The sequence below is a fragment of the Tamandua tetradactyla genome, chromosome 6, assembly GCF_023851605.1.
Source record: "Tamandua tetradactyla isolate mTamTet1 chromosome 6, mTamTet1.pri, whole genome shotgun sequence".
Classification (NCBI taxonomy): Eukaryota; Metazoa; Chordata; class Mammalia; order Pilosa; family Myrmecophagidae; genus Tamandua; species Tamandua tetradactyla.
Window position 1 is genome coordinate 60,316,425 of NC_135332.1, and position 24,718 is coordinate 60,341,142.

The window sequence follows — 24,718 nt, forward strand, 5'->3', positions numbered from 1 at the left end:
GCCCTTAGCGCCCCCAACCCTCACCTCTCTTACCCCTTCACTCCCTCCCCCGAGTTCGGTGAGTCATGTAAACCCAGACCCCTAGATCCTGGAACAGGCCAGTTATCTACTGGAGGCGAAGGGGAGACCTGCTTTTCAGTCAGGGAAGATTTACTTGAGGGATTGACGCTTGGGCTGAAATCTGAAGGTTGCGCGGGAAAACAATAGATTAAGAGCTAGGGGAAGAACGGTTCGGGCAATGGGAAGAGCATTTTTACGCTGTCCTTCTTTTCGACCTTGAACAAGAACTGACCCCTAGGTCAGTCTAGGGGGTCGCATGTCTTTCCAATGGTTGGGGCTGCCTTCTGTGTTAGCCCTACCATAATCCTGTAGAATGGGGGAGGGAATGACTCCCCTCAGAGATGTTGTTATGCATATCCATTACACAATGTAGCAGAAAGGAAAATGCTTCCTTGACTTCTTCATGGAAATTAGGCCCTAGATTCTAAGGTACATCACTTCAGCCATGCTCACACCAATATCCTTACTTTGTGGAACTGCCTGGGAAGTTAACTAAACCCTGGTTCAGTCCAAATGTTTGATTTTCCTTGTCCAGGCTTCTAGCAGCTGGTGGAAAAAGTCATACATTTTGGAAAAGAGCCCCAAGATAAATGCATGGTCTCCAACTCACAGAGATCTTTGCTGCATCCCAGAAATAATTTTCTGTTTCTCTAATCAGTGTCTCCACAGTTGGTATTTTCACCTTTCTTCACTCTGCTCAAACCGTTGCCCAAGCCAAGATCCTAGAGAAGCCAATTACCATTGCAATCATTGCCAGCTTTATTTATCCCAAGGAAAGATGTCCAGACAAGGGCATCCTGCCTCAGAACCAAGGATGGAAGACATTAGGTCCAACCTATGTTTTCCCCTCACTACACCTGGGCGTTAATGGACCGCTGTCTCAAAAGCCTAGATCAGTGATTCTCAACCTTGGCTGCATACTGGTGCAACCCACATAGTCTAGTTGAAATTTGTCTGAGATATGGTTTGGGCATGGGATTTTCTTTGTAAGATTTCCGGTTATTCTGACATGCAGCCAAGGTTGAAAATCAATAGCCTAGATTAATGATCTCAAAGTGTGGTCTCTGAACCAGCAGCAGCAGCACTTGGGAACTTGCTAGAAATTCAAATTCTCAAGCCCCTACCCTCACTCGCCTAGTTAGTGACAGTACTGTCATTTGATCAGCCTTTGTATGTAGGATAGAAAGGAAAAGTATAAATTGTCTCCTCCTGGCTACTTCCCTGCCCAACTGACCAACTTAGGGGCCATTTGGGAATTTACTGAAAGAAAGCGATCAGGGCATATGGTCTGTGCTGGTTTGAAAGGAAGCATGTCCCCTAAGAAAAGCCATGTTTTAATATAAGTCCCATTTCATAAAGGTAGAATAATCCCTATTCAGTACTGTATGTTTGAAACTGCAATCAGATCATCTCCCTGGGTGATGTGATTTAGTCAAGAGTGGTTGTTAAACTGGATTAAGGGACAACATGTCTCCACCCATTTGGGTGGGTCTTGATTGGTTTATTGGAGTCCTATAAAAGAGGAAATATTTTGGAGAATGAGAGATTCAGAGAGAGCAGAGAATGCTGCAGCACCACGAAACTGAAGTCCACCAGCCAGCGACCTTTGGAGATGAAGAAGGAAAATGCCTCCCGGAGAGCTTCATGAAACAGGAAGCCAGGAGAAGCTAGCAGATGATGCCGTGGTTGCCATGTGCCTTTCCAGATGAGAGAGGAACCCTGAGCCTGTTCGCCATGTGCCCTTCCAGCTGAGAGAAAAACATTGAACGTCGCTGGCCTTCTTGAACCAAGATATCTTTCCCTGGATGCCTTAAATTGGACATTTCTATAGACTTGTTTTGATTGGGACATTTTCTCAGCCTTGGAACTGTAAACTAGCAACTCATTAAATTCCCCTTTTTAAAAGCCATTCCGTTTCTGGTATATTGCATTCCGGCAGCTAGCAAACTAGAACATGGTCCATAAATACTAATCCCACTTCCAGAGTGAGAGGATGTGTATGACTGGGTAGGGGCTGGTGTTTGATTGTTTACTAACAGTCTCAGGACTGTCATAAAATTGAATTTTGTAGGTAAATCTGAGCTGTTTTGCTCCTTTTAGGAAAAAAAAACAAAGTAGGCAAGTGAGAACCTTGGTGACTGCACCCCCATCCCTGAATTCACACAGGGACAGAGACATGGAAAATAAGAGAAGTATTGCTCCTGTTCACCTCCATCCATTTTCTTCTATTTGTGGAATACATGGAAAAGGGGACTACACCCTTTTCTTATGCTTTAAAACCATGGCGTCTCTGAAGTTATTTTACAACTTTGATTTGGGGCTACTGCTCAAGTTGAATTGTCTATAGACCCCATTCAGTGCTATTACTAAGCTATTGGTATCAGCAAGCAGTGTCTTCCCAGACGTTGTAAGTGTAAGCCATTTGGACAAGGTGACCCAAAGCACTCACCTGTCATACCTTGAGGTCTTTCAAAACCCTTCTCACACATGAATATAGCCCTGGGGCCAGGGGATAATCTGACACTAGCTATCTGGCTTGAATAGCTTTTTCTTCCTGTTAATTGCTTTTCTCTCCCCACCTCCCCACATCAAATTCTTATTTATCCTGTTACTCAGCGGAGCGGCGGAGGCCGGGCAACGCTGCCCGGAATGCGGAGCCGCGAGCAGCGCTGGCAAACGGCCGTGGCGGCGTCTGGACCGCGACGGTGCCCGCCTGGACGGCGACGGTGCCCGCCGGCTGACTTCCTCCCCTTAGTTCTCTCCACTGCCGGTATCCGTTACAGCACAGATGTGAGTGTGGATGAAGTGAAAGCCTTGGCTTCTCTGATGACATATAAGTGTGCAGTGGTTGATGTGCCATTTGGGGGTGCTAAAGCTGGTGTTAAGATCAATCCCAAGAACTATACCGATAATGAATTGGAAAAAATCACAAGGCAGTTCACCATGCAGTTGGCAAAGAAGAGCTTTATCGGTCCTGGCATCAACGTGCCCGCCCCAGACATGCCCACAGGCGAGCGGGAGATGTCCTGGATCGCCGACACCTACGCCAGCACCTTCGGGCACAACAGGACATAGCTACCCCCTTTCCAAGGAAGAAACCCCACGTCTCATCCTGTCGCTAAAACAATCTAAAAATGTAGGATCTCCGGGAGACTCTAGACTAAGCCTAGATATATATCGCCTATTGGTCTAGAGACCTGTTAATTGAAAAGATACATTGTTTGCCCTCACATCCCACACACTCCCAAGCATGGTGGAAGGACGAAGGAACGCGCAACCCCTCCCAACAGGAGGTAGGAAGAAGAAGACGCACACACAGGAAATGCTGATTCACAGCACTTCTAAAAGCCCCCTCTTGCTAATATTATTTAAGGTCCAACACTGCTTCTTCGGAACCACAGTCAACACCAGACCTGACTAGCCTTCCCATCCTTCCGAAAGGTGAGCCAATGGAAGACCTCATCATCCTCTCCCTGCTTGTCAGCAATGACCCGGCAGCACCCTGTCTCTCCCGGGAGCAGCAGTCATTCTATTGAGTCCTTGGGAGAAACTGTAAGTCAAGACTTATACAGCTGTCCTTGGAGGAGCAGAGTCTGCTTGTAAAACAGGAGCCTGTTTTTGATCCCTTTGGTCCTTCAGAGACAAATAAACCCAGACTTGTAGCTGGCTGTGCGACCAAGGCTGGAAAGGGTCAGCCGGGGGTGCCAGCAGAGCCGGAGGCCACATGTAGAGCCAGCACACGTTCCCGCCAAGTCCTGTTCTAGTAAATCTCCCCTTCCTTTGAGGTCGTTGTAACTTTCTTTTTTGATAGCCGTAAAGGCAGACTCATCTCACAAACCCAGGATGGGGGTGACAAAAATTTAAAAAGAGACATCCAAAAGGTCATGGGTCAGGAAATCACTTTGTGTTTGACCTTGAACTCTCTGAGTTTGTGTCCTTTTCCAGAAAGTGGGACTATTATCTAATGGATGTGGAGCATCAGGCATATAACAGTGCAAATATTTATCTCCCTCCTCAATGTCCTCCAAATTTCAGACAGCTATTCAATTTCTTGTTACACTGTTCTACCCAGATATTTCCATAAGCACTTCTGGATCAGCATTTCCTTAAACAAAATAATCATCTTTCCAAAACTTTATTCTCCTAGTAACTCAGGCTGGAAATACACATCATCATTTCTTCCTTGCTTGCATCTGAAATCACTGTCTCTAGGTCTGTCCATTCTGTCACCAGAAGGCCTCTTCCTTCTGCTTTGCTTCTCCACTCCCACTTCAGAACCCTACTTCCAGCATTTCTCCCTGCTAGGACTATTTTACGAATCCTGTTGACTCTCCAGGCACTAATTTAAGATCTCTTCTAAAAAGGTATTAACTTCCGATTTTTTGGAGGACCTGGGATTGCTTGGTCATTAAATCTATATATGAACGCGTGCTACATCGTGGATGGAACTTGAGAACCTCATTTTGTGTGAAATAAGCCAGATGTTAGAAAACAAATATTGCATGATTTCACATATATGAAATACCTGGAATAAGCAAATTCAGAGAAACAGAAAGTAGATTGGGAGCAGGGATTAGGGGCTTCGTGCTTAATGGGTCCCAATTTTGTTTGGGGTGATGAAAAGGTTTTGGTAATGGATGGTGGTGATGGTAGCAGATTATTGTGAATGTAATTATTGTCACTGAATTGTAACATGAAAGTGGTTAAAATGGGAAAGTTTGTGTTGTGCATGTTACCAAAATTAGAAAAAAAGTATTTGTTCACATACATTTGTTTTGAAGTCTGCAAAGTCCCTAAAATGATTCAGATTTGGTTTTAAGGGGAAATAAAATAAAATCTTGGATGGTTTAAATATATTTTTAAAAAAATTCTTATTTATTACTGTCACCTCTCTTGTTGATCCTGCCTTCCTCTTTTTTCAAAAAGGCAAACCTCACAGAACATTCTACACACCCAAAGTGTCACTCAGTGTGAAACAAATGCCTCCTGCCTTACGTACAGATATGCCTATGAACATCTCTGTGAAGATTAGGTTCTGGTGTCAACTTGGCCAAATGATGATACCCAGTTGTCTGGTCAGGTAAGCATCTTCAAAGATGCAAAGATATTTGCTGAAAAGATATTTCGTGGCTGGTTGATGAACCAGAAGCCTGGTGCATTAAGCCATCAGTCAGCTGATTGCAGCTGTGGCTGATTATATGTGCAATCAACTAAGGCACACCTCCCACAAATGAGAAAATCCAATCAGCAGAAGACAGGAAAAGTAGAGGCTTTTTCACTGCTTCTTCAGCAGTGATTTGGAAAGTCCTCCAGGAAGTACTGGCAATGCCGGGCCCATGTTTAATAGAAGCCTGCTGCACTGAAATACTCATATCTTACCTCCACACACTAAAGGAACTGGTTAAAGCTGAATCAAAGCTCAGTTAAGTCTTCAGTGTTCCCTTCACACTTCCAGCTATGAAGAGGCTGAGAAGTAGATCAAAAGGGCAGCTTCGTACTCTAGAGTTAACATTTATACTAAGGAACTCAAAACAATTCATTCTGAACCTGACCTGGCAAGGTCACATTTTCACTGTGTAGAATGACACATCCTTCTTCCCTAAGCCTAAGAGGAGAGTTGGGGGTCCCAGAAGGTCCAGCTCTCTCTTAGGAGAAACCACTACCCCTTTTTACCTGGGTGAAAATGCAGCAACATCTGGAAACCTTGGCCTCCCAATAATTGCTTCATAGTTTGGTGCCGGATGGAGAGGCAGGAAAGAGAAGGCATCCCTTCTCAGTACTGAGTTTCAAGGAAGGTGAGCTGGAAAAGGTGGGAGGGGCTGGGCTGCAACAAGACAACAACAGGATGCACAAGAAAATAAGCGATCAGAGGACAATGCAGAAGAAAGCTGTACCCCCAGCTTATGAGGCTTATCACCAGGGTTCCGGGTCTTCAATAGGTCAACAAACCAACAAATTCCCCTGCTCCTATGGGCAAGGCACCATTAATCCATGGTAGCATTCTTGCCCACCAAGCCCTGAATCTGCCTTTGAATACCACTCATCAAAACACCCTAGGGTAATACTACAAATTCATCTGCATCAGCATAAATGAGTTGGAATTATTTGTCACCCCAGGGCCAAGGGAGATGGAAATAATATTTCTGAAGCTTTAAAACAATTTTTTGTTTTATCAGAATAGTTGTAGGTTTACAGAAACATCATGCAGGACATACAATGTTTCCATATATTCCCCTCTCACACACATAGTTTTCCCTATTCTTAACATTTTGCATCAGTGTGGTTCTTTTGTTACAAGTCATGAAACAATATTATTGTAATTGTGCTATTAACGTTAGTGCACTGTGTACATTGTGTTGTGTGTGTGCTGTAACTTATATACAACTTAAAAATTCCCTTTTTGAATGTACAATTTGGAGGTAATTACATATGCAAAATTGTGCCTCCATCCCCATCTGAGACTCTTTTTTTTTTTTTTTAAAGAGGGAGGAAGGGAAAGAAAGACAGAGAGAAGGAAGGAAGGATGGGAGGAAGAAAGGGAAACATCTTTAAACATTTTCTTGTTTTATTGTATTTTGTTTGTTTGTTACATGGGCTGGGGCCGGGAATCGAACCGAGGTCCTCCGGCATAGCAGGCAAGCACTTTGCCCGCTGAGCCACCGCGGCCCGCCCTGAGACTCTTTTTTGAGAAAATAGCATGGGAAGAAAATCGAGTCCCAATGTCTCCCACCATCACAAGGGACAGTTACGCTCCCAATGTGACTGGAGTGCCTTAGGCTGCCAGAAGACCCCTAACCCTACATTTATTGATGTCATTTTCCCAGCTCAGGATGTTGCCCATCAGAAAAATCTTCAATGACCTAGGTAGTCCTCTAACAAGATCCTTTCTCCTTGATGTACACTTTCGCCTCAGGCTAAAGCAATTCACTTGCCATCTCCCACACTCTGTTACTCATGTTCATATTTTGTTTTTTTCTTATGTCACACCTCTGCCCTCAATGCTGTCCTTGTTCCCACTGACATGGCAACCATCCCTAGATGACACCTCAGGGTCTCAAACACAAGGTCCCTTTGTTTTGGAGGCTTAATTCTGCTGCTGACACAAATTCTCTTTCTAGACTAAGCTTAGGACCATTGCCTTCCCCCTCGCCTTCAGACTCAACTGCTTTCAGTAGTGAGTGGTTCAGATTAGCCCACCCTTGACCTCACTGCCTTAATTCATGAAAGAAATCATGATGCAAATGATCTCATCCAGGTGGGTAAAATATAGGCTTTGAGGCATGGTTTAAAAGAACAATAACAGTAAATCCAAACTTTTCACATGCTTCACATCTAACATAGTTTACAAAGTCCCCTCACATCTATTAGCCAGGGTCAGGGTCTCTTGAAGACTAAGAGGGCATCTATGGCAAACCTCCTCTTTTCACAGACAAGGGAAGCCCAAATGAGATCAATGACTTGTCCCAATTTACTCAGATGAGAAGGGGAAAGACCAGGATTAGAACCCAGATCTTCTGCCTCCTCCCCAGGCTCCTTTCACTACAACATGACTGCCTTTCCAAAGTCCCCTTCCCATGCAATCCGCCTCCCAGCTCAGTGGAGCACAGTCAAGTCTGGTTTGCCACTGTTTTGACCATCGGTCAGCTCCTGAGAGGAAATTTCAAATCTAACATTCAGAAAACCCACATTTGCCTTACATGAGCATAATGCATCTCCCATCAACCAAAATAACCAAAACAAAAAATGCTGCACATTTAATAGGTTGCTTATCTGGCTCACCTGGTTCAAAAATTCACTTCCACAATGCACTCCCTCATTCTCTCACTCCATCGGCTCCTCCACTGTCCTTGCTGACCCCTGGAGTTTGGGCTAGTTTGACCTGTTGTAGCCTGTGTTCTCTTGCAAGACTCTTCCCCATCTCCCCGTGTGGTGACAAGAATCTGTCCTGACCTTGGGGTCTGTGCCTGTAGTACGGCACCATCCAGAGATGGTATATGTCCGTTGACAAATGCATATGTAGGAAATCTTCCCAGATTAACTTGAATTTTAGTGGTGGCTTTCAAGAAACAATATTCTAAATCAAAAGCCAAAAACTAACAGCAGGAATTTTAGACACGGCTTAAAGGTGATAAAATGAGCAAACGGAACCAGCTGGCTTATTATTATTATTATTATTAATTAAAAAAAATTAACTAGCAAAACATTTAGAAATCATTCCATTCTACATATACAATCAGTAATTCTTAATATCATCACATAGTTGCATATTCATCATTTCTTAGTACATTTGTCAACTGGCTTTTCAGAGCCACTCACATCACATTAAATTACTAGTCCCCTAAATTCAACATTTTCATAGGGCTGGATAAGAAATGTTTGCTGATACTAGAGTCCACAATTTCTATATAGCATCTGATTGATTAGTGAGATCGGTTGATCTTGATGACAGGGAGTACTCGGAAGCTTAAAATCAGAGATTCTCAAAAAGAATTTGGGTAAAATATGCTGAGCACCCAGTGTAAGGGACTGATGTTTGCATATTTCAAATCCATCTTGGGTTGGTTTTTTTTTTTGATCCCCATCCCAATATTTTCTTATCTTTATATGGGATCAGTATGGTGGATAAGCAGCAATCCATATTGTAAAGTTAAACTTTCTAGAAATGGTCAAAACTAGCCCTTCCCCATCCATGATTGAATATGTGATTTGATCTATCAATGCTGGACCCAAGGGAGAGCAAATACATCTAGGCAGTGTCTCTGATGTCAAGATGCTGGAAAAATCTGGAGTCATTTCAAGCACTAATGGACAATTGTTGAAAAGCACCAGAACCTACCAAGGGAAAGACACTGTCATTGGCAGCAATGGACACATACCTCCAAATTGGACAAGTCAGGCACACCTCCCATCATTCCAATACCACTGCTTAGTAGGGGACATGGATTGTTCAGATGATGGGAGATGGGGGCTGAACCTGAAGGAGACTGCACAGTGAGGAGAGGATTCTAAACAATTATACTAAGCCTGGTCAAAATCAGGGGGACTCCCTTCTCTTCACAAGACCTAAGTGTTCAATTATGCAATGCAGTTGATATGTCAGACCACTAAAAGAACAGTCAAAGGACTATTGTATTCAGATGTTACCATACTTGTTTCTACCCTCAGCTTGTGTGACTTTGGCCATACCCCCTCCAACATCCAATAAATAAATTCTTTTTCATATCTTGAGCATCCAACATCTGACAAATAAATTCTATTTCATATCTTGAGCAGACCTAGAACTCCCATCTTTGAGGGTAAAGCTCCAAAAGGTTTTGCCCAAAACCAGGCATCAACTTCAAAGAGGAAGATGTTCTGACTTCTGATTTGATGAGCAGAAATAACATCCAATAGAAATTAACATATTTGAGGTGGATTTAATGGGCATGTTCTTTATTGTTCTCTACCAGCAACACTTATCAACAAGGTGACACCAGTCTAGGACAGAAGAAAATTCCTAAGCTTTCCTCTATGTGAAATATTTCAGAATCTCTCAAGCAAGGACAGAGGCATTGGAAAATCTTCCCGAGTGGCTCATATTTGAAGCAAAGTTGAAAACCCCTGCTTACACTATTGAAGAGCCATTTGGGGCTGGGGCTGAGTTTAGATACTAGGGAAGACATATACACTTGAACAAAAGTGGTATTCTATTAGGAAGGAGGAAGGGGGGCTGGCAGACCCTTCTAAGAGGTTAAGGACCAGCTCCTACTGCTTGCAACAGGCCTGTTGTTCATATGAAAACCATGAAGTCCTCCAGAACATTAGGGACACCCAAATCAATAGGCCAAGCCCCTGATCTTGAGGCTTGCATTTATGAAGCTTATGTATGTAGTGGGGAAGATTGGCTTACCTTTAACTATGCCTAAGAGTTACTTCCAGAGGACCTCTTTTGTTGCTCGGATGTGGCCTTTTTCACTCTCTAAGCACAACTCTGCAAGTGAATTCATTGTCCTCCCTCCTTCATGGGATATGACATCCAGGAATGAAAGTCTCCCTGGTGGTATAGGAGATGACTCCCAGGGAAGAGTCTGGCCCTGGCACCATAGGCTCAACAATGCCATCCTGACCAAAAGGGAGAAAAGAAGTGTAACAAATAAGGCACCAGTGGCTGAGAGAGTTCAAATACAGTTGAAAGGCTACACTGAGGTCACTTTTACACAAGTTTCAGTTAGACATTGCTACCTACCACAACTTGCCAACCCCCAACCAAAACCATTCCAGTCAATCCTAAAGAACATCTAGGGCAATATATAAGATTCTACAAAGGGTCCATGCATTAGGGTAACTTTCCAGAAATGTACAACCTCCAAATGGGTCCATAGACCAGATAAGTCCTGAAACACAGAGGGCCCAGCTTCTCCAGAACATCAGCTAGTTCCATCCCCCATCCCATAGTATCGACAGCCCCTTCCAACAAGAAAAAGTTAGAATGGCCATAGCCCAAATGCCCCTAAAGAGAGGGAGAATGATCAAAGGTGATGGTGGAGTTAAACAGAGAGGGTTGGGTTTAACAAATGAGTACGACTGCTGAATCATTATCGTGATGTTTCTTTTAGTCTCCAGTATCTTAGATCAGCTAGAAGTAAAAACTTAAAATTGTGAAATTGTAACCCATACCAAACTCTGAAATCTGTTCTATAACTAATTGTTGTGATGCAGTTTGAAATTCATTGCTTTTTTGATTATACGTTATTTTTCACAAAAAAGAAAAAAAGTCGATTGTGATTATAAATATATATAAAAATATATAATATAAATTATATAAATATATATATATATATTCCTTCTAGCCTCCAGTGTTCTGGAGCAGCTGGAAGGAAAAATTTGAAATGATGTAATGGTAGCCCATGACAAACTCTGGATCTTTCTTGTAACTACTTGTTGAAGAGTGCTTTGAAGATTATTGCTTTTTTCTTTCTTTCCTTTGTATATAAATTATATTATACAATAAAAAAAGCATTAAAAAAAAACCACGAAGGGCAGAGTTGTCAGTTTTATGCAAGACATGTCTGAAGACATCACATAAGGCTATTTTTCCACATCACATGGCTGCTAAACCTACAACCAATGTATATATTTTTGTATTAAGGCTGTTTCATTATTGCTAATATTTTGCTAAAATTTATCCTAAATTTATAGCACCAAATAGCATACCATTGTTGAACATTTTTCATGGAGTTTGATCACATCTTAGCTCTGTCTTAAAATAAAATTTTAAGTTTTTAAATAAAATAAAATTTGAAAATAAAATTTTGCAAAGCCCTATTTTTGTTTTGGTGCATGGTCCAGGAATCGAACCTGGGTCTCCTGCATGGAAGGCAAGCATTCTACCACTGAACCACCCGTGCACCCCAAAACACTATTAACTTAATAAGAGTAAAAGTGATTAGTAGAATATTAAAACATCTAAAAATTATAACAGCACATTTTTTTATCTTTGTAATAATTTTTTATTTTAAATAAAGTTTTAATTTTAGGACAGTTTTAGATTTACAGAAAAATTGCAAAGATAATACAGAGTGCCCATATATCCTACACCCAGTTTCCTTATTATTAATATCTTATATTAGTATGCCGCATTTGTAAAATGAACTAGTACTGATATATTATTATTAACTAAAGTATGAACTAAAGTCCATACTTTATTCAGAATTCTTTTTTTTTTTTTTCACCTAATGTCCTTTCTCTTCCAGGATCCCATCTGAGATACCACATGACATTTAGTAGTCATGTCTCATTAGGCATCTCATGGCTGTGACATAGCATACATTTAAAAATATCAGAGCAACACGTAACATCACCACCTGAGTTTCAGACGATCAAAACAACCTCCAAGTTGTCCTGATATTTCCAAAGGGAGCAGGCATTTGTTTATCAGCCGAAAAGGCAGCACCATGCGGCTGTAGCATGAATAGTAATTTCCTTCACAAGCTTTGAAATTGTGATTCTTGAAATTTTGTTTCAATTTGGGTGCATTGGCTTTATTTCACATACTATGCATAAAATTAATTTTATATCACACTTTACTCAACATCACATAAAATGTGTCTCATAACACTACACAAATATAAGGCGGGGCCCCTGGAAAGCAGAGTACAGATTCCATATTCCCAGGACCCGCTACGGGAAATGGTGATTCAGAAGGTCCAGGATGGGGACATAGCTATTTGTATTTTAACCCCTGAATGATTCTGACATATGTGGGAATTGCTAATCTAAAAGTCACCTTAAACCTGAGAAAGGAGCATGTACACTTCAAGTTAGTATCCAAATAATACAAGAAGCCCAGATGGTAAAATTCATGCCAGTGAACATATTTAAAGACATATAAGTATTTGCACATTCCCAAACCTGCATGCAGGATGTGCTCCTCAATTCCATTTTGAATTGGTTATTTAAAACATAGCATATACTTATTTACCCTTGGAACACTGTTATGAGTGATGGACAAATTCTGCTACCAGCCCCCAAAATCAACTTATGCAGTAACCCAAGGGAAATATTCTTGCAATGAACAGTGTATAACAATGCGGCTGCAATATGAATCATCAAACAGAAAAAAGAGGAAATGAGTAAGAACAGCATTTTATTTGTCTTGAATGATGATGTTGAATGTAGAATGAGAATAAAGGAAAATGAAGGGGCGGATGAAGTTACTGAAGTTCTTCTGGATTCTTTCAAGAAATCTAAAGATCATTAGCCCATTTTCACCCCAGAATCCAAGGCTGCTTTTTCTCAGACCTACAAGTGTGTTATTAGCACGACACTGAGACTTCCTACCAGAAGTGGCAGAACAGTTTAGATTTGCCCCAATTTTCACCCTGGTGCACCTTAGAATCATCTGGGAAGGATTAAAAAAAAAAAAAAAAAGCTTTTTGATCAATTAAATTAGAATTAGAGGGGGAGGTAGGGGAAGATTTTGCTATTTTTAGAAGCGCTTTACAGGGTTGAACACCACAAAGCATGGGCTTTAGAGACAACCCTGAGTTCTGCTTGGGCTTCTGCCACTCATAGGTTCTGGGTACCTTGGAAAGCGACCTGAGCTCTGTGCCTCAGTTTCCTCTCCTGTGAAACGGGATTGATTTTATTACATAGGGTACTTGAGAGAATTAAATGAGGTGAAGAACATGCCAGACCCTAGAAAGTATTCCATATAGCTGCATTACCGTTGCATTACATAAGCAGTAAGCTTACTGCTGCGGATAAGAAAAGGGGGGATACTTTCCTGATGTAGCAGGCAAGGGTTGGAAGAAAGGGGTAGAAAGAAAGGGTGTTTGTGTGAGAAACACTGAAGTGGAAGTAAGTGAACTGGGAATATGGAAAGACACAGCTGAAGGAGATACATTTATAGGTTTTTATCTCCCTGGATGCTGATAAAGAGACAATTTCCTCTCTGGCCATAGGGTGGCGCCAGAAGACTATGAACAAGAATCTGACCGCCGCTGGGAAAGTAGATGAGAAGGCAGGCAAAAGTTGAGTCTTTGATAGATGCAGCTGCCGCTTTAGATAGATGGTTGTCTATAATCAGATGCTTATAAGTCAATGAACCCATACAATTCAATGTACAGATTAATGCCTTCTTAGATATTTTCCCTAAATATTTCTATATCAAAGGGTGTTATAACTCTTTGTATGCATGTTACTTATCAGAACAAGCGATGTTATGACCGAGATACCAAACCGGACCAGCTGCTAAGGCATTAAATTTAGCAACAAATCATGGCCCTTAGAGAGAAAAAGATGCGAGGGACATTCTGGCAAAGGCTGGTCGCTGCCTGCCCCAATGTCATCCTCCCCTCCTAGAATCCCAGAGTTTTAGGTGGGCACAGGCTGCTTGTAGTAAATACTACAATTCCCAGCCCTCCTTGCGCCTTGCCCGTGGGATGTGAGTGGAGGCGGTAGCTTGTGGGAAATTTTCTTGAGAGGCAGCTGGCAAGTGCCTCCCTCCATTCCCTTGGAGCGTGGTCACAATAACAGGAGCCCCAGCTTACACCTGAGGGCAGAAGCTGCACTCTAATGATAGCAGAATGGAAAACTAGAAACAGCTGGGGTCCTGGGTGACTTTGAAGCCTCTATAGCAACCCCAAATTTCTACCTCTCACCTTCAGGGTGAGAGAAAAATAAATCACGTGTAAGCCACTGTTATTTTGGGTCTCTGTCACTCATAGCCAAACACAATCCTACTGATACAGCATACCAAGAACCCAAGTTTTGCTTTTAAAGAATGCTTTCGTAGAAATAATAATAGTAATACGGATAGACAGAAGAGATACAAAGAAAACTTATGAAATTCTAGGACTAGTGAACATCACATGTAGAATAAGAAGGGGAAAATGTTTAAAGTAACATAATAAAAGTACTGCTAGTTAGAGTCTTCTTTCAGGGCTGTCTGAAAGGAGAAGGGGAAAGACTCAAGTGAGAAGGCTCAAGGGAAGACTGACAAACTCCTGCTATTGAAGTCTTGAGCTGCTTTGGATTCAAAACAACCTGAAGTCTGCCTGTTCAGCTCAGGCAGGACATTCCAAGGACTCAGAGGTTATTTCCCAGGACTAGCCAAGGTCCAGTCCTGAAGACTTCTGGGTCACAACCCAGGCCCGCTGAGTTAATCCTTTACCATGCAATACCTTTATAATCAAGCTCCATTACCTGAGCTGGCTTCTGAAGATCTCCACTCCTTGCATGAAGAGTCCAATTAGGACATATTTCCAACACCAGCCAGGTGCCTTGACATCGTGGGGACTCAGTGAATGACCAAATGCATAAAAAGAGGCCCATTACTGGGTGTCCCCGATGATGGGGAATATGTGCCTTAGAGCTGCCCAGTTTTTCCAGTTTTGGCCCTGTGATTGACAGTCCATTCCTTCAACCCTTTCCCTTGGCTAGTTTCCTCCCAAGTGCTTCCCTCATTTCTTCTGTCCACCCCTTTCTCTCGGCTCCAGCTGTTTCAAGCTCCCCAAGATCCAGAGGCCATTTCCATTTTGTCCCCTCCAAGCAAGCCCTCTGGGTCTCAAGGTTTCTATCTAGGGCCAGGACTAGATTAAGGCAAGCAGCATAATAATGAAGAAGGCACTTATTCTAACGGTCATGCAAAAGAGCACGTGCCTGCTTAAATTTGGGGCCCTTGGCATCTCACTTGCCTAGCTCTAGTCTGAGTCCTGCCTTCTGTCTTGAAAGACTCTCTGAATGGGAACCCATGCACCTACTTTTAGAGTTGAGAGGGAATGGGGAGGTATGAGAAGCACAGAGCGCCTACTCTTGGGACACAGCGGTGAGCGTTAATTCAGTAAGCATTCACGTTTTCCTGGCTTCTCCAATATGCACATTCCTAAAAGGTAATTCAGTTAACTTTAAATGCCAGAAAATAACAGAAACAGGTCGTGATGGTTGGCATCACTTCCCTCATTTTTTAACTAGGGCCCTCCGAGCCCTCGACCACTTCAGGCTGTCTGTTTTTCCACAGCCTCTCACATTGTAAATGTTTCTTACCATTTACCAACTACCTCTTGGTGGTGGAAAACTTACCACCATCCTCCGTGGAATTTGAACAATTTCAGAGCTACCTCACGCTTTCCTGATTCTAGGTGGGAAATTACTGCAACAGATATCAGGATCCCTCATTTTTGGATAAGGAATTTTGAACTGCTTACATTACAAGACAAGTAAGGAGTTTTCCATTCATTTCCACAAATTTGCATTCACTGCTTTCACTGGTGTGATACTTCTAATGATATATAAGGAGGAACCCGCAGACAAATTTCTCCCCAGGTTTTCTATTGATCATGTAAGAAAGGTATAATCCAAGGAGCTGCTTGCAGGGCTCAGCTCCAGTTTTTTATTGTGAAATACATACATAGATTCATTTGAGTTGCTCATGTTTTTAATCATCTCTTTTTCTCAAAGTATTTGCTTAGGTAGAAGTCTGGCTGAAGGTGCTTCATTACGTACACAGGATTTTTCCTGAAATGAATTATTTGATGTTGGCATTGTTTCTTTTCTGCAGGGGCAAAAGTCTTCATGCCATGAGAGATTATTGGTGTGTCAGCCTGCTCAGTTCTTCTGTTTCTTCTTTGTAGTTCCCTGGATAAAAAGAAGTTCCATTTTCACATCATGAAGATGTACCTAGGCCAGAAAGCATTTCCATATTCATTGCATTCAATTTCTCCCCAATGTGAATTCTCTGGGGTTGAATAAGGTATGGACTATAATCAAAAGCCTTTCAACATTTATGACATTTGCAGGGCTTTTCTCCAGAACTAATTATTTGATGTTGAATAAGATTCGAGCTCTGATTATAAGTTTTGCCACACTCTATAAATTATGGGGTTTCTCACCTGAGATTCAGTGATGTCGAAGACAGTGTGAGCTCTGAGGAAAGGCTTTCCAGCAGTTATTACGTTCAAAGAGTTTCTTTTCCAACAGAAGGTCTCTGAACCGGTGAGGCTAAATCATGCCTAAATGTTTCCCCACACTCCTCGCATTCACAGGATTTTTATTCTAGGGTGAACTCTCCAATGTTCAATGAGACCAAAACTGTAGGTGAAAGCTCTTTCCACGCTTGATAACACTCGGTACTTTTCTCCCAAATGACTTCTCCGACGTTGAATAATGTGTGAGCTCCTCCAGGAAGCTTTCCATTTCGTTACATTCCGGCGGTATTTCTCCACTGTGAGTTATCTGACGCTGAGCACCACCTAAAATGTTTTCCCACATTCTCTACATTCCTAAGGTTTCTTTTCACTTTGAATTCACAGATAATCTAATGAGCTCTAAATTCCCTTTGAAAATCCTCTCAATTCATTACACCTACCTGGTTCTTCTCCAGTATGAATTTTCCAGTGGTGTGAATGTAGGGAGTCCCCACGTATTACATTAAGATTCCCTCTTAGTCATTACATTTGTGGCCACTCTGTCTTACGGGGGTATTTTTGTGGTTCATGGTTTTCTTTCCTGGGAGGGGGTTGTCCTCCATTTCCCTCTTTGATGTTTCTCTGACACCTGATGTGCCCTTCAAGGTCACAGGCTTCCCCAACTTTGGGTCTCTTAGGAACATATTTGTGTATCTTCCTTACAGAACCGTCCATCTCCTCCACTGTGTTCACCCCAGAACTGTGACGCTCTGAAGTTGTAACCGAGAAATCAGGATTTAAGGGATTTTTTTTTATGATACATAACCACATATAAACACAAACATTCTTACCTTATGATCATTCCATTCTTGTTATATACTCAATAACTCATAATATCATCATAGTTGTATATTCATCATCATGATCATTTCTTAGAACATTTGCATCAATTCAGAAAAAGAAATAAAAAGAAAACAAAAAAATTCATGCATACCATACCCCTTACCCCTCTCTTTCATTGATCACTAGCATTTCAATCTACTAAATTTATTTTAATATTTGTTCCCCCTATTGTTTATTTATTTTTAATCCACATGTTTTATTCATCTGTCGATAAGGTAGATATAAAGAGCATCAGACCCAAGGTTTTCACAATCACACAGTCACATTGTGAAAGCTATATCATTATAGAATGATCTTCAAGAAACATGGCCACTGGAACACAGCTCTACATTTTCAGGCAGTTCCCTCCAGCCTCTCCATTACACCTTAACTAAAAAGGTGATATCTATTTAATGCATAAGAATAATCTCCAGGATAACCTCTCGGCTCTGTTTGGAATCTCTCAGCCATCGACAGTTTATTTTGTTTCATTTTGCTCTTCCGCCTTTTGGTCAAGAAGGTTTTCTCAGTCCCTTGATGCTGAGTCCCAGCTCATTCTAGGATTTCTGTCCCACGTTGTCAGAAAGGTTCACACCCCTGGGAGTCATGACCCACATAGAGAGGGGAAGGGCAGTAAATTTGCTTGTCATATTGGCTGAGAGATAGAGGCCACATCTAAGCAACAAAAGAGGTTCTCTTGGGGGTGACTCTTAGGCCTAATTTTAATAAGGGATAGTTTTGGTTACTGAATCATTATATAAATATTTCTTTTTTGCTTTCTGGCATATCAGAGTAGAGAGGGGAACACCTGAAATCTCTGAATTGTAATCCAGATGCCTTGATCTCTGATAATGATTGTATAGCCTTTATCTTCTGCCCCCCTGATTGTAAAAACCTTGGGACTAACCTTCATCTGTACCTAGTTATCCAGTTTTCCAACTTTAGAGTCTTGTAATCACTAAAGACAGCCCCTAATGTTTGTTAACGATGCGTCTTGAGTCCTCCAGAAATGAACCCACCCCAAGTCCCAAATTATCTTGATAACTGAGATTGGATCTAACCAAAGTGGGCCCACCTGACATATGCAGTAGCTTAGGCTTTAACCTACTAAGTCACTAGACCTCGCTCAGCTATTTTCTTTCATACATTCTGTGAGTAAGCATGTAATCAATCTGTGCATGCTCAATAATTAGATCGCCTCTAATTACATCATCTGGGGCCACTGTACTTATTATCCTAAACCCTGCCCCCCTTTTCTCTAATAAAACTACCAGAATTACTGCAGTTCAAGGAGACAGATTTTGGGCTGCTAGGCCATCGGCTCTCCTACTATGCGCATGGTAATAAACTCTTTCTTTGAAACCCAGTGTCTTAGGAATTGGTTTTCGAGCATGTCAGACAGAAGAATCCATGGGCTTTGTCCAGTAACAAAGTCAAACCCTTATTCCTGGACCCTGGCTCACTATCCAAAATATCTAAAGCCCCCTGCTCAGATACTCAAATGAAAATTTAGTCAGAAAGAATCAAATCTAACTGGAATTGTGCATATGTAACTGAAATTACGTCTTCAAACACAACCCTAGCATACTAAAGTAACAGTCTTTTACCTGGCTCTCTGGCAAAGATAAAAAAAAATTATACAACTTTGTTGTGTGAGGGTGGTGGGGAAATAAGCACTTTCTCGTTGTTGGAGGATTGCAGATTGCTGCAAATTCGATGGAGAGCAAATCTTTCCAAATGAAAAATGCGTGCACCATTTGATTCTGCAATTCTGTTTCTAAGAATGTATTCTACAGATATACATTCTTGAGTGTAAAATAACATATGTTCAAGACTATTTAGTGTAATGTTATCCATAATAGCAAATGATTTGAACAGTCTAAATATATCAATAGGAGGGTGGCTGTCATGGTTAGGGACAGGTGTCAACTTGGCCAAGTTGTGGTACCTGTTCATCTGATTGGGCAAGCACTGGCCTTTCTGTTGCAATGAGGACATTTCATAGGATTAGGTCATGATCACGTCAGCTACATCCACAGCTGATTCCATTTGTAATCAGCCAAAGGGAAGTGTCTTCTGCAATTAGTGATGCTAAATGCAATCATGGGAAGCCTTTTAAGGAGGACTCAGAGGAGACAGGTTCCATTCCTGCTTTGGCTGGTGAGCCTCTCCTGTGGAGTTCATCCAGACCATCCATTGGAGTCATCGGCTTCGCAGTCTGCCCTGTGGATTTTGGACTCTGCGTTCCTATGGTCACGTGAGACACTTTCATAAATTTTATATTTGAAAGTGTTCCCTGTTGATTCTGTTTCTCTAGAGAACCCTAACTAATACATCTTGGTACCAGGAGTGGTTCTTAAGGAACAGAATCTTAAAAATGGGTTTTTATGAATGGTTTTCTACTCTGACTGGGCTCAGAGACACTAAGGACTCTGATTCCCGTAATCAGAGTGACATTCCCAATCCATGAGTTGGCAAAGAAGATAGTCAAAATATCATCATTCGATTCTCCTAATGCTTCGCTTGTATGAAGCCAGACTCTGGGGGATAATGTTTTTGACACCTTTACAGAGTTTTGTAGAAATAAGAGTTATAGAGATGTTGGTTGGTTGTTGTTAGATACACTGCCTACATTAAAGGGGGAAAGGGATGGGCTTAAGGCTTCAAACAAGAAGCTTAAGTGCCGTCTGAAAGATGTAGAAGTTTCTATGAGTATCCTGAAGGAAAATTTTATTTCCTGTAGCCGTAGACTTGAGATCTCTGAAAATCAGACTCAGAATCTTATTGTTAGAGTAGCAACTTTACAACGTAAACTGAAATCTCAGTCTTGCATGGTGTCTGCCGTTAAAGTGAGGGCATTGATTGGAAAGGAGTGGGACCCTGAAAAATGGGATGGTGACATATGGATTGATAATGATGTTGGGGGTGAGGTTGAAACCCTAGACCATGCTGAGCCTTCTTTAGATAACCCTGTAATAGTCTGCCCTGAGGACATAGCCACCCCACCTCCAGCCTGCCTTGAGGAATTGGCCACCCAACCTCCTCCTGAAGGGATTAGCCCTAGAGTTATTAATCCTGTTTCACCAGATGAAACTGCAAATGAAAGCCCCGAAGCAAATGGTTTGGAAGATATTTCTAATTCTTTTCATGACCTACCCCCACCACCCCTCATTTCTTCTAGACCTATAACTAGACTAAAGTCCCAACAGGCCCCTAAAGGTGAGGTACAAAGTATCACACATGAGGAGGTACGTTATACTCCAAAAGAACTGTGTGAGTTTTCCAATTCATATAGACAGAAATCAGGGGAATATGTGTGGCAATGGATTTTAAGAGTGTGGGATAATGGTGGGAGGAATATAAGGCTGGATCAGGCTGAATTTATTGATGTGGGCTCACTAAGCAGAGATTCTGCATTCAATGTTATAGCTAGAGCAGTTAGAAAAGGTGTTAACAGCTTGTTTGGGTGGTTGGTTGAAACATGGATCAAAAGGTGGCCAACATTACCTGAGGTTGAAATGCCAGAACTGCCCTGGTATAATGTAGATGAGGGGATCCAGAGGCTTAGAGAGATTGGGATGTTAGAGTGGATTTATCATGCAAAGCCTGCTCTTACACCCCAGGAATTTCCAGAGGATGCACCTTTTACCAGAACAGTGAGAAATAAGTTTGTGAGACTAGCACCATCATCCCTCAAGAACTCTGTGGTTGCACTTCTCTGTAGGTCAGATATTACTGTAGGAACTGCTGTCACTGAGCTGGAATCCTTAAACACAATGGGGATGACAGGATCCCGAGTTGGCAGAAGCCAGGTGGCAGCACTTAATCACCAAAGACAGGGTAGACGCGGGTATTATAATAGACAACAAACTCAAAGGAGGCATCAAAATTATATGACACGCAGAGATTTGTGGCATTGGCTAGTAAATCATGGGGTGCCTAGAAATACAATAGAAGGGCAGTCTACTAAATTCTTGTTGGAGCTGTATAAACAAAAGAGTTCTAGGTCAAGGGAACAGAAGTCTAACCTGAATTACAAAAACACAGAGTCACGGCCCCTTAATCAATTTCCAGACTTGAAACAGTTTACAGACCCTGAGCCCCTTGAATGAAGGGGAGGCCAGGTCCCTATGGGGGAGAAACCTGTTACACCGCCACAAATTTATACTGTTAACCTTCCTCTAAGTCTTCCCCAAGGAGACCGATGGCCTTTTACCAGGGTAACTGTGCATTGGGGAAAAGGAAATGATCAGATGTTTCGGGGATTATTAGACACTGGTTCAGAAGTGACATTAATTCCAGGGGACCCAAAACGTCACTCTGGACCACTAGTCAGAGTGGGGGCTTGTGGAGGCCAGGTGATCAATGGAGTTTTAGCTCAGGTCCATCTCACAGTGGGTCCAGTGGACCCCCGGACCCATCCTGTAGTTATTTCCCCAGTTACGGAATGTATAATTGGCATAGACATACTGAGCAACTGGCAGAATCCCCACGTTGGTTCTCTAACTCGTGCAGTGAGGGCTATTATGGTGGGAAAGGCCAAGTGGAAGCCACTAGAACTGCCCCTACCAAGCAAAATAGTAAATCAAAAGCAATACCGTATTCCTGGAGGGATTGCAGAGATTACTGCCACTCTTAAGGACTTGAAAGATGCAGGGGTGGTGATTCCCACCACATCCCCATTCAACTCTCCTATTTGGCCTGTGCAGAAAACAGATGGGTCTTGGAGAATGACAGTGGATTATCATAAACTCAACCAGGTGGTAACTCCAATTGCAGCTGCTGTTCCAGATGTAGTATCATTGCTTGAGCAAATCAATACATCCCCTGGTACCTGGTATGCAGCTATTGATCTGGCAAATGCTTTTTTCTCAATAGCTATTAGTAAGGACCACCAGAAGCAGTTTGCTTTCAGCTGACAAAGTCAGCAATATACTTTCACTGTCCTACCTCAGGGGTATATCAACTCCCCAGCCCTATGTCATAATCTTGTTCGCAGAGAACTTGATCGTTTCTCCCTCCCACAAGACACCACACTGGTCCATTATATTGATGAAATCATGTTGATTGGACCTAGTGAGCAAGAAGTAGCAACTACTCTAGATTTACTGGTAAGGCATTTGCGTGTCAGAGGATGGAAGATAAATCCAACAAAAATACAGGGGCCTTCCACCTCAGTAAAATTTCTAGGTGTCCAGTGGTGTGGGGCATGTCGAGATATCCCTTCTAAGGTGAAGGATAAATTGCTGCATCTGGCCCCTCCCACAACCAGAAAAGAGGCACAATGCCTAGTTGGTCTTTTTGGATTTTGGCGACAACATATTCCTCATTTAGGTGTGCTACTCCGGCCCATTTATCGAGTGACCAGAAAAGCTGCTAATTTTGAGTGGGGACCTGAACAAGAGGAGGCTCTGCGACAGGTCCAGGCTGCTGTGCAAGCTGCTCTGCCACTTGGGCCATATGATCCAGCAGATCCAATGGTGCTGGAAGTGTCAGTGGCAAATAGAGATGCTGTCTGGAGCCTTTGGCAGGCCCCTATAGGAGAATCACAACGCAGACCCTTAAGATTTTGGAGCAAAGCCTTACCATCTGCTGCAGATAACTACTCTCCTTTTGAGAAACAGCTTTTGGCCTGCTACTGGGCCTTAGTAGAGACTGAATGCTTAACCATGGGCCACCAAGTTACCATGAGACCTGAGTTGCCTATCATGAGTTGGGTGTTGTCTGACCCACCAAGCCATAAAGTTGGGTGTGCACAGCAGCACTCTACTGTAAAGTGGAAATGGTATATACGAGATAGAGCCAGAGCAGGTACTGAAGGCACAAGTAAGTTACATGAAGAAGTGGCACAAATGCCCATGGTTTCCACTCCTGCTGCCACATTACCTTCTCTTTCCCATACCAGAGCTATGGCCTCTTGAGGAGTTCCTTACAGTGAATTGACTGAGGAAGAGAAAACTCTGGCCTGGTTTACAGATGGTTCAGCACGATATGCAGGTACCACCCGAAAGTGGACAGCTGCAGCATTACAACCCCTTTCTGGGGTGTCCTTGAAGGACAGTGGTGAGGGGAAATCCTCCCAGTGGGCAGAACTTCGAGCAGTGCACCTGGTTGTTCATTTTGCTTGGAAGGAAAACTGGCCAGAGGTGCGTTTGTATACTGACTCATGGGCTGTTGCTAATGGTTTGGCTGGATGGTCAGGGACTTGGAAAGACCATAATTGGAAAATTGGTGACAAAGAGGTCTGGGGAAGAAGTATGTGGATAGACCTTTCTGAGTGGGCTAAAAACATGAAGATATTTGTGTCCCATGTGAATGCACACCAGAGGGTGACTTCAGCAGAGGAAGATTTTAATAATCAACTGGATAAGATGACCCATTCTATGGATACCAGTCAGCCTGTTTCCCCAGCAACTCCTGTTATTGCCCAATGGGCTCATGAACAAAGTGGTCATGGTGGTAGGGATGGAGGTTATGCATGGGCTCAGCAACATGGACTTCCACTCACCAAGGCTGACCTGGCTACAGCCACTGCTGAGTGCCCAATCTGCCAGCAGCAGAGACCCACACTCAGCCCCCGATATGGCACCATTCCCCGAGGTGACCAGCCAGCTACATGGTGGCAGGTTGATTACATTGGACCACTCCCTTCATGGAAGGGGCAGCGATTTGTTCTAACTGGAATAGACACATACTCTGGATATGGGTTTGCTTTCCCTGCACGCAATGCTTCTGCCAAAACTACTATCTGTGGGCTTACAGAATGCCTTATCCATCATCATGGTATTCCACATAGCATTGCTTCGGATCAAGGAACACACTTCACAGCAAATGAAGTGCAGGAATGGGCACATGCTCATGAAATTCTCTGGTCTTACCATGTTCCCCATCATCCAGAAGCAGCTGGATTGATAGAACGGTGGAATGGCCTTTTGAAAACTCAATTACGGTGCCAACTAGGTGGCAAAAACTTGAAAGGCTGGGGTAATGTTCTCCAGGAAGCTGTGTATGCTCTGAATCAGCGTCCGCTGTATGGTGCTGCTTCTCCCATAGCCAGGATCCATGGGTCCAGGAACCAAGGGGTGGAAATGGGTGTGGTGCCACTCACTATTAGTCCTAGTGATCCACTAGGAAAATTTTTGCTTCCTGTCCCTGCTACCCTGAGTTCTGCTGGTCTACAGGTTTTAGTTCCAAAACGGGGTGTGCTTTCTCCAGGAGAAACAACAGTGATACCACTGAACTGGAAGTTAAGATTGCCACCTGGCCACTTTGGGCTACTTATGCCTCTGGATCAGCACACCAAGAAGGGGATTACATTATTGTCTGGGGTAATTGACCCTGACTATCAGAAGGAAGTAGGACTGCAACTACATAATGGAGGTAAAGAAGAG

General features: G+C 42.6%; 1 non-coding gene across 1 annotated transcript; it reads right to left on the reverse strand.

Annotated features, from left to right (window-relative positions):
• Positions 1 to 11,376: 11,376 nt before the first annotated feature.
• TRNAG-UCC (transfer RNA glycine (anticodon UCC)) lies at positions 11,377 to 11,447 on the reverse strand. The gene has a single exon. It is a non-coding gene; the product is annotated as a tRNA-Gly (tRNA).
• Positions 11,448 to 24,718: the final 13,271 nt, after the last annotated feature.